The sequence below is a fragment of the Mus pahari genome, chromosome 8 (assembly GCF_900095145.1).
Source record: "Mus pahari chromosome 8, PAHARI_EIJ_v1.1, whole genome shotgun sequence".
NCBI lineage: Eukaryota > Metazoa > Chordata > Mammalia > Rodentia > Muridae > Mus > Mus pahari.
The window spans coordinates 98,421,784-98,430,825 of record NC_034597.1 but is presented as its reverse complement, the minus strand read 5'-3'; positions in this window follow the sequence as shown (position 1 = coordinate 98,430,825).

Genomic DNA, 9,042 nt, shown 5'->3' with positions numbered 1-9,042 from the left:
TCTTCTTCTTCTTCTTCTTCTTCTCCTTCTCCTTCTCCTTCTCCTTCTCCTTCTCCTTCTCCTTCTCCTTCTCCTTCTCCTTCTCCTTCTCCTTCTTCTTCCTCAAAACACCACCTATTCAAATTATTCAAATATTCAAATTATTTAAATTTCACATAGATGTTTGTGACTCATTTTTTAAAATTTTTTCAGCATTTTCTGCCTGTATCCTATTCATTTTGTATATAGATTTTTTCCAGCATTATTGGCTAAAAAGAGATTATGAAAAACATTTAATCAGATAAAAATTTAAATTATTTATAAGAAATTTCATCTAAAGGTACTTTTAAGTGTTACTAATGTTATGGTGACTAATGGAGTAAAAAATATATGTTACAATATTTTCCAATAATAAAGAGTCTTGTTTTAACATATACAATCATGGGTAAAAAAGTATTCAATGTTTGTATATAACAATAGACAAAGCGGTATCTTTGTTACTGTGATCTATGTGAACCCTACTAAGCATCATTACTGATACAAAATTTAGGTCTAATCATACTCCTGTATCTAATAATTTGTTTTCATTTGGTCAGTCAAATATTCATTTAAAATCTGCAATTAATTTTATCTTTGTCATTATACCACTACAAGAAATGAACATTCAAAAGTTAATTTCCCATGATCATATTTATAATACACCCAGATCATATTTTGTTCAGTTGAAAAGTTTCCATCTAACTCGGAGTCAGTAATTGAAAGCTGGTGTTTAGATAATCTTAAATTATGTGACATGATTTCATTCTGGGATATAAACACATGGCTAGTCACTATGGGCTGAGGAAGGTGCTGCCATAGCTTTACCACCAGTTTGGTTCAGGACAGCCACATTGTGCCCTTCCCTCAGCCTTGAGCAGGCTAAATAGACCTTAAATGTTTGCCACAGTTGGACTTTCATGACCTAGATGGAGTCTTCTGCCTTGCTGCACCTGCAATTTCCTACAGGAGTAGACTGCCCCCTGAGCTTGCTTTGTAACATAATCTAGCTGAAACAAAGGATAGGGACTGTGGACTCTCACTATATAAATACAGTGCTGAATATTAAACTTTGAGCCTTGATTAGAAACTATCTTGGCTCTCTCCACCATCCCTCCCCCTGTCCTTTTTCATTTCCAGCCCCCCTTTCAGTCAACCCAGTTCATTCATGACTGTTGGACAGGTACACCACATGCTCTAGCAGCTGTATGTAAACTCATGGCTTTACCATCTTCCCTAAGGGTAGCAACATGGGACATGAGCAAACCAGGGAAGCAGGTCTCCAAAGATACTTTTAAACTGAGATAAGATTTTTGTATGATTTCTGTTGTATCTTGATAAATTGTCTAGACTGTTATTCTACATCTTTACTCTTAAGAAGGTATTTTATTGTGATATTACTAAAAACACAGTTGAGAGATTTTAAATTTCTTTAAATCTAAATTTAAAAATTTGGAGGTTTACAACATTAAAATTTTAGGTTTAAAAAAAAAAAGAAAAAAAGAAAAGTTTCCATCTTGTTACCTTATCAAACATCATCTCACATGATTTTGGAAATGATTTGAAGATTTGTATGGAACTCATTTAACTCATTGGGTACCATGCTATCAGACTATTATATCATTGTTACCATATTGTTTAATTTTAAATACTTTTTAAATTTCCATTCTAATTATACAACAAATCGGTCATTCTTTTTTTTTTTTTTTTTCAAGACAGGGTTTCTCTGTGGAGCCCTGGCTATCTTGGAACTCTTTCTATAAACCAGGCTGACCTCGATCTCTGAAATCTGCCTGCCTTTGCCTCCCAAGTGCTGGGATTAAAGGCGTGCACCACCATGCCTGGCAAATCTGTCATTCTTATTAATTGAACATGGATTTATTTTCCAGCACACATATGTTGTCTCATACTTGCATATAACATAGTTTCAGAGCACCTCACACTTTATCCGATCTCTGTGGGCACCAGGCATGCACATAAGACATACATACATACAGGCAAAGCACACATACATAGAAAGTAAAGCAATTTAAAAGTAAAATATTGATTTTAAGTTATGAAAGGAATTTGTGTCTTTCAATTTCTCTATAGTTTTGGTTCAATAATGTTTTGTTATTTTACATGAAGACAGATCTTCAAAGAAATAGTTGTTTTCTGTATTTAGGGAGAAGGTTATATTTTCCCAACTTTACTTCAAATCACAATGACAAAACATTCACAGCTCTGCTCAGTACAGGTGATTGGCAGCCAATGACTTGCAGGTCATACATAATAAACATACCTGTTGTATGAATTGCTAGATTGGTCTTCATCTCTATAACCCTCTCGTTTAAACATCAATACTCCCTCAAAATACCTGCATTTGAACAGTCTGTTTGGTTACAAAATAAGTAAAACAAAACAAAACAAAACAAAAATAAAACAATATTCTTAACTACATCATTTCATATAGTGCATTCTGATGTTCTATAGAAATCATTCTTCTGTACTATTAACAAAGCAAATACTAGTGTGAAGCTTCTGTAGGAATCATCTTATGTGGATGCCTAATTAGAGAAGAACTTAGAGGGTGAGAGGATAAAGTTAATCCCTGGTTTCTTGATTATCTTATGTCTCATGGTTCTCTTCATTCACACTTACTGATCAGCCCTTACAGACACAATGAGTGTGATCTCTAAAGACATCAATGTTTCGAGACCTTGGAGACCCATTTTCTTGTAATGTTCTCCTTGAGCAGATGTGTCTCCTCTCTCTGTTGCTATTGTAATCACTAAATTCAGCTTAAACAAAATATTAAATGCAAAGTTATACATTATTCATGATAGTTGCTGTGTTTTGTAGATTTTTCGTTCTCCCTGAGTTCTTGTTTTGAATGGGTATATGTCAGTGGTTCTTAGTTGAGAGATGATGGGACCAGGAAGCAGGAGTAGGTGGGTTGGGGAGCAGGGTGGGGGGGTGGGGTGGAGGGTATAGGGGACTTTAAGGATAGCATTTGAAATGTAAATGAAGAAAATATCTAATTAAAAAAAAATTGGTGGGAGCTAAGTTACATAGTGTCACTGGAAGATGATTCCTGTATTGAGAGCAAGCATTACTGCCTAGGACTGAACTCTGGGTTCCAGAACATCCTAAGAGAGGGTGGTATTAAAAAAAAAAAAGGACATCTGTTGCAGTAAACCTCCAATCCACATAGGCCCCAGCAATGAAAACACAGCTCAATTAGTACGAATACATGCTGTGCACCTAGATTGGGCAGATCTACCACTACACTACCACCTTCCCCATCTGTGAGACTCTTTAGAACTTGCGGTTTCTCCAGGCCATGTGCTTCTTCTGCTCTTCTGTGTCCTATCTCTCTGAAACCTCCTCCTTCTCCCAACTTTCTGCTCCACCTTCCCCTTTCTCTACCCAACCCTCAGCTCTCCTTTATTTTACAAATTAAGGTGGGAAGAAGCTTTATAAGAAATCACCTGAGTGTTGACTCACTCCTAGTTCACAGCCTCTCACAGGATGACAGAATTGACATCAAATATAATTAGCCCCATGGCTATCCACAACACTTCCCTGTTTCTGTCCAAATAAAGTCTATTTTATCTCAGATATAATTGAACACAACTATTACTATTTTGTAATCTATAAAGTCCAAGAGACCAAATACCCAGTCCATCATCTTTGTTAAACAGAACCCTTGCCATCTCTAGTTACTTAAAAGACTTATAATTTTACATCTGGCTATGTCTTGGCTTTAGATCGAATGCCATCTGAAAACCACCCTCTAAAAACTGTTCCTCTCAAAGTAAAAAAGCCTGGGTTGACTAGGAGACTATGTAGTTTTTCAACCCCATCACAAATCCAAGAACAACTGATATTAACAGAAAATATATAGGAAGCCTAACACAGCTTCCAAAACTTAGCAAATTTATAGAGACCACTGATCCCTTGGAAAGCCCCTTACTTCAACATATTGAAGCATCACTCTTCAGCCTACTGGCGAGGGTCATCTGACAGACTTAGAGAAACAGGAATATTAAGGACAAGCCTACTCTGCCTCAGCAGAATCAAGCTGTCCTAACCTGTAATTGTGTCCTTTTTTGGACAGTATTATGTCTGTAGGTGAAATGAGGAAATTCTTGCCTTTTGGCTGTTTTGCCACAACTGGAGTAACTCAAAGATGCTCAGTTTCTTCTTTGAATCCAAGACAGGGAAAGCTGTCAGGAGCAGACTGGTCTCAAAAAGTGAATAAATAACATTAAATGTCACATTCTGTGGACTTCTGATGTTTTTGAAAACCAAATATCTATGTGAAGTAATCTGGACTGTTCTCTGTTACCTGCCCTCAGCCATTTCTGATTAAACTAACTGAAAACACCGTAACAATAAACTCAGAGCCATGGATTTCTTATTTGGCCCTTGACTCACAGGCTTAAACATCTCAGATCTGTTTATATAACATCAATAGAAGGACTGGGTCTCAGTCTTGTACTTCAACATTTTTAGTATCAAAGACAACCTATAATAACCATCCCCAGCCCCAAAGCCTAGGGACTGGCTTTGAAGACTCTTCATAACTTCTTCAAGCTGAATGTGGGCATTGAGATATTTTTGAAGAGTGGGGAAAAGGTAGGGAAAACGGGGAAATTCGTTGGCCTTAAGAAGGCCATACCAATGACTGTCTCTGATGTCTGTGTCCTGACAGGATCCAGATGAAAACCCAAGACATCAGGAATTTAGGCAGGTCAGTTCAGCATGTCTGACGATGAAATTCACCAAGTTCACCAAGACTGTGTATCCTGTAATATGTAAATCTCAAAACGAAACTTTAAAACTTTTTTGCTTTATTCTCTGGAATCTAGTTCTCAGTGGTCTCCTTTTTTCAGATCTGATCAGTATAACTCTAGAAGTGTAAATATCGTATCACCTTTTCCAAAAACACACAGACAAACCTTTTCCTTAAATCAGCATATCCTTCAGCCAGTAACTAGGAAAACCTGTAGCTTGCCCTCTGTCCCAGAAGAAGAAAAATAGAACGACAATACTCAAAATCACACACAGTTTAGCCTATTCAGGATTTTCTAATTTGTCAAGCCAGGTTTTAAACCCAAAATTCCCATGGAGCCCACATTAGACATAATATGAGTATCCTGTAAACTTCCACTAACAGCAAATAGTTTTTCATTGTTAAGCTTTCTGCCTAGAGCAGCCATTCTGTTATACCATCTATCTGTTGTGCTCTCTCCTAGGAACCACAGGCATTTATTTAATACTTATTATAACACCTATCTGTTGTGCTCTCTACCTGAAGCCACAGAACTCAATACTTATTCATAGCAGGCGAATATCACTGGTCACTCTACTTGGAGTCAGTGACTAATACTCCCTAGCTGGTTCTGGACCACAGGTGAAATTTCCCATCTTTAAATACTACACCTTCTTATAAGAGACAGCTTGTCAAACCAGGATTTAAACCCAAAATTCCCGTGGAGCCTAAGTAAGACAGAATAGGAGCATCCTGTAAGACTTGTTAGAGCAATATATCTTTATACCATCTTTAAAGCCTTGCCTCAGCCTTGTCTAGTCTCAGGACATCTGCTTTTGAGGCAATAACATTTAATTGTCCTGAGGAAGAGAATTCTCCCTGTCTGGCATTGGGGCCTGTGAGAGCCGCCCCCTCAGGGGATGTTTTTGCAGGGTGTTGCCCCATTTGTCTGTTGTTGCTCTACATTCCCTAATCAAATGTCAGTCTTTGCCACATCTTTGACATGTTCCATAAGGCATAGGCCTCCTTTTGGGATTCCTTTGCTTTTCCCTGCAGTCATTTCTGAGATGACCCTGCTCACCACAATTCAAACATTTGAAATCTTGGGTCATCTCTAGGTGACTAGTGGCATCTTCTTCTATTACAGTCATATCAGCTGAGCAAGATCCAGCATCAGCTGTATATCTAATCCACTCGTCTATTGATGCTGACCTTGCCTTCAGTGGTCTGATTATTCCTTGCATTCATCATTTGCATATTGAAAGGCTAAAGACTCAATTATTGCCTTTCTTGTTGCTGAATCTGATATAATCCTTTCCATAGCTGATGCTAACCTTTGTAAAAAGTCAAGGAAGGTTTCTTGTGGACTTTGTGTGACTTGAGTAAATGGTTCAAGTCTTTTCCCTGATTCTGTGTCTTTGTCCCAGGCCTTTAAGGCTGACAATCGACACAATGCCAGAGTTTCTTCATCATATACAGCCTGCACCTCTACCTCAGCAAAGCGACCTTCACCAAGTAGTTGGTCTGTGGAAATCTCTCTATCCTGGCTCTATTTTGGAGTGCTATCTCCCTTGCCTTGTCTCTCCACCATGCAAACCATTGTAAATTTGCAGCAGGTTCTAGTATTGCTCTTGCCATATCCTTCCAGTCTTGGGGGATTATCTGTTTTTAGTAGCCCAAGAAATCAGGATTTGTTTTACAAATGGCAAATGTATTCCAAAATTAGTGACACATTCCTTAAATTTTCTCCACATGTTGCCATTCAAATTCTTGATAACCCTGTGGATAATCTTCATCTGGAGGTCTTTTTTGTATATTAACTGGATAGACTAATGTTTGCTTTCTAATAACATTTTCTTGGCTTTCTCTAATTTTATCTTCTGTTCTTATCTGAGCATTTTCCTTAATTGAAATTTTAAATTCCTTCTTTAAGGTGTGTTGGCTTCATATCTTTCCTTTTGTCGCCCTTCTTGTTTCTGTATTCTCTGTTCAAGCTACTGCCTCCACATTTTGATTTTTTTCTTTATATTGCAATTCTGATAGTCTGCTCTCTATTTTATTTTGAGTGATTAATTTTAAAAGGTTATTCTCCAAGTCTAACTTCCAATCCTCATTATTTTCTCTCTGCTGCTTAGTCTGATCTGTGAGCTGCTGCATCTTTTGTTCTAACAAGTTTTCCAGCTCCTTTCTCCCACTTTCATTTTCATCTTATTGTCTCATATTTTTGGTCCATAATTTCCTGTGTATTGAACTCTAGTGGTTCCTCTAAGCCATGTTGCCAAGTCTTAAATTTCTCTTTCTGTTGTTCATGCTGTTCTGTAATTCCCTGTATTTTGTGTTCTAAACCATGCTTCCATAATCTTAGCTTCTCTAAATTCTAATATTGCAGCATCTGCCTTAATTTGATTTGCTAGCTGTAATAAATTATCCTCTAGACTATGTTGCCAAGTCTTAAGCTCATCTCTCTGTTGCTCAGACTCATCTATGAACTTCAGGAACTTCTGTTCTAGCATCTCTTTGAGCTTCTGTCTCCAGCCCTCATTCCTCTTCCTGTTGCTTATTTTGACCTATGAAATCCTGAACCTTTAGCTCTAGTGTTTCTTGTAATCTCTTTTCTAAGGAAAGGAATTTTTTAATCTAGGGTATGGTCTTTTGAGAAGACATAGTAAATCAAGAGAATAAATATTGCTATACCAGTAAATGATAAGGTCTCTATTTCCTTTAAATCCGTTCCTGTCAAACCATTCAAAGTATCATCACATAAAGTCAAAAAGATATCTATACTGTTTCCCATCTTTAAGTATCAAAAGGTTATACATCTCTCTTTATGTCAATGAATTACCTGGTCCAGGGCCCTTCGTACCTTTATCTCCACAATTTTAGGAAGGGGCTGAATGTAGAAAGACCTATGTGGTTGTCTGTGTCCCTGGTTTGGGTTGCAGCTGGCAGCATGTGCTGTTTTCAGGCAATCTGCAGTGTAAACAAGCAGTCAGGAGATCCATTCTGGCTGTCCGAGACACAAAGGTGGGGGAGGGAGGGTGGGGGCAAAGGATACAGGGAAGTGAACACAGAAAGGCTCTCTCAGGCATAGATGCCTCTATGAGTTCACTGTGACTGATCCAAAACTACCTTGCAGAGAGTTGCATTCCCTACAGCTCCAGGCTGCACTGGCTGTAGCTCTCTGTTGGGGAGTTGGGCAGCAAGCCTCTCTGTAGTTCTCAGTAGGCCACTCAGACTCACTCAGTTTCCAGTCCATACTGCTGCAGCCTATATAGCTGCCCAAGCCCTATTCAGGGATGGGGGAGAGGGGGCGCTGTGAGGAACGTTTATCTTATGTTAGTTGAGTTCAAATCAACAGGTTGGGTGCCATTTTGTTGCAGTAAATCTCCAACCAACATATTCCCAGGCAATGAAAACTCAACTCAGTTAATATGATTACATGCTGTGCACCTAGATTGGGCAGATCTACCACTACACTACCATCTTCCCCATCTGTGAAACTCTTTAGAACTTGCGGTTTCTCCAGGCCATGTGCTTCTTCTGCTCCTCTTTCCTTCTCCTCTGTGTATTCTCTCTCCCTGAAACCTCCTCCTTCTCCCAACTTTCTGCTCCACCTTCCCCTTTCTCTATCCAATCAACAGCTCTCCTTTATTTTACAAATTAAGGTGGGAAGAAGCTTTAGGAGAAATCACCTGAGTGCTGACTCATTCCTTGTTCACAGCCTTTCACAGGAGGACAGAATTGACATCAAATATAATTAGCCCCAGGGCTATCCACAACTGACATCTCCAATCTCCTTGGATTTAGCTTCCTCCCTTGGCATCTCTCACTTCACCATGTATCATGCTTCTGCCATTGAAGTCGCATGCCTCATGAGGCCCGCAGCAAAGGCTATGACTGTAAATCTTAGACTTCTGTCTTTCTAAACTTTGAGCCAAATATGCCTCTATTCTCTGTGCAGTATCCATCTTCAGAGTTTTGATCTAGCCATACAAATGAACTAACTTAGATGCTATATGAGGCTTAATAATCAAAGAAACACAAAAGCTCCAATAACGAATTTCAGATAGAACAATAAAAATTTTGTTACAAATATAAAGTCATAGTAGACAGAGCTTGGAAGCACAGGTCTGCAGAAACAATACTGGAGGTAATGGAATAAGAGTCACAGTGACAATGACAGATTCACCTTCACTCATACTGTGAGTTCAAGGCCATCCTGGGCTACTTGAAAATCTCTCTCTCTCTCTCTCTCTCTCTCTCTCTCTCTC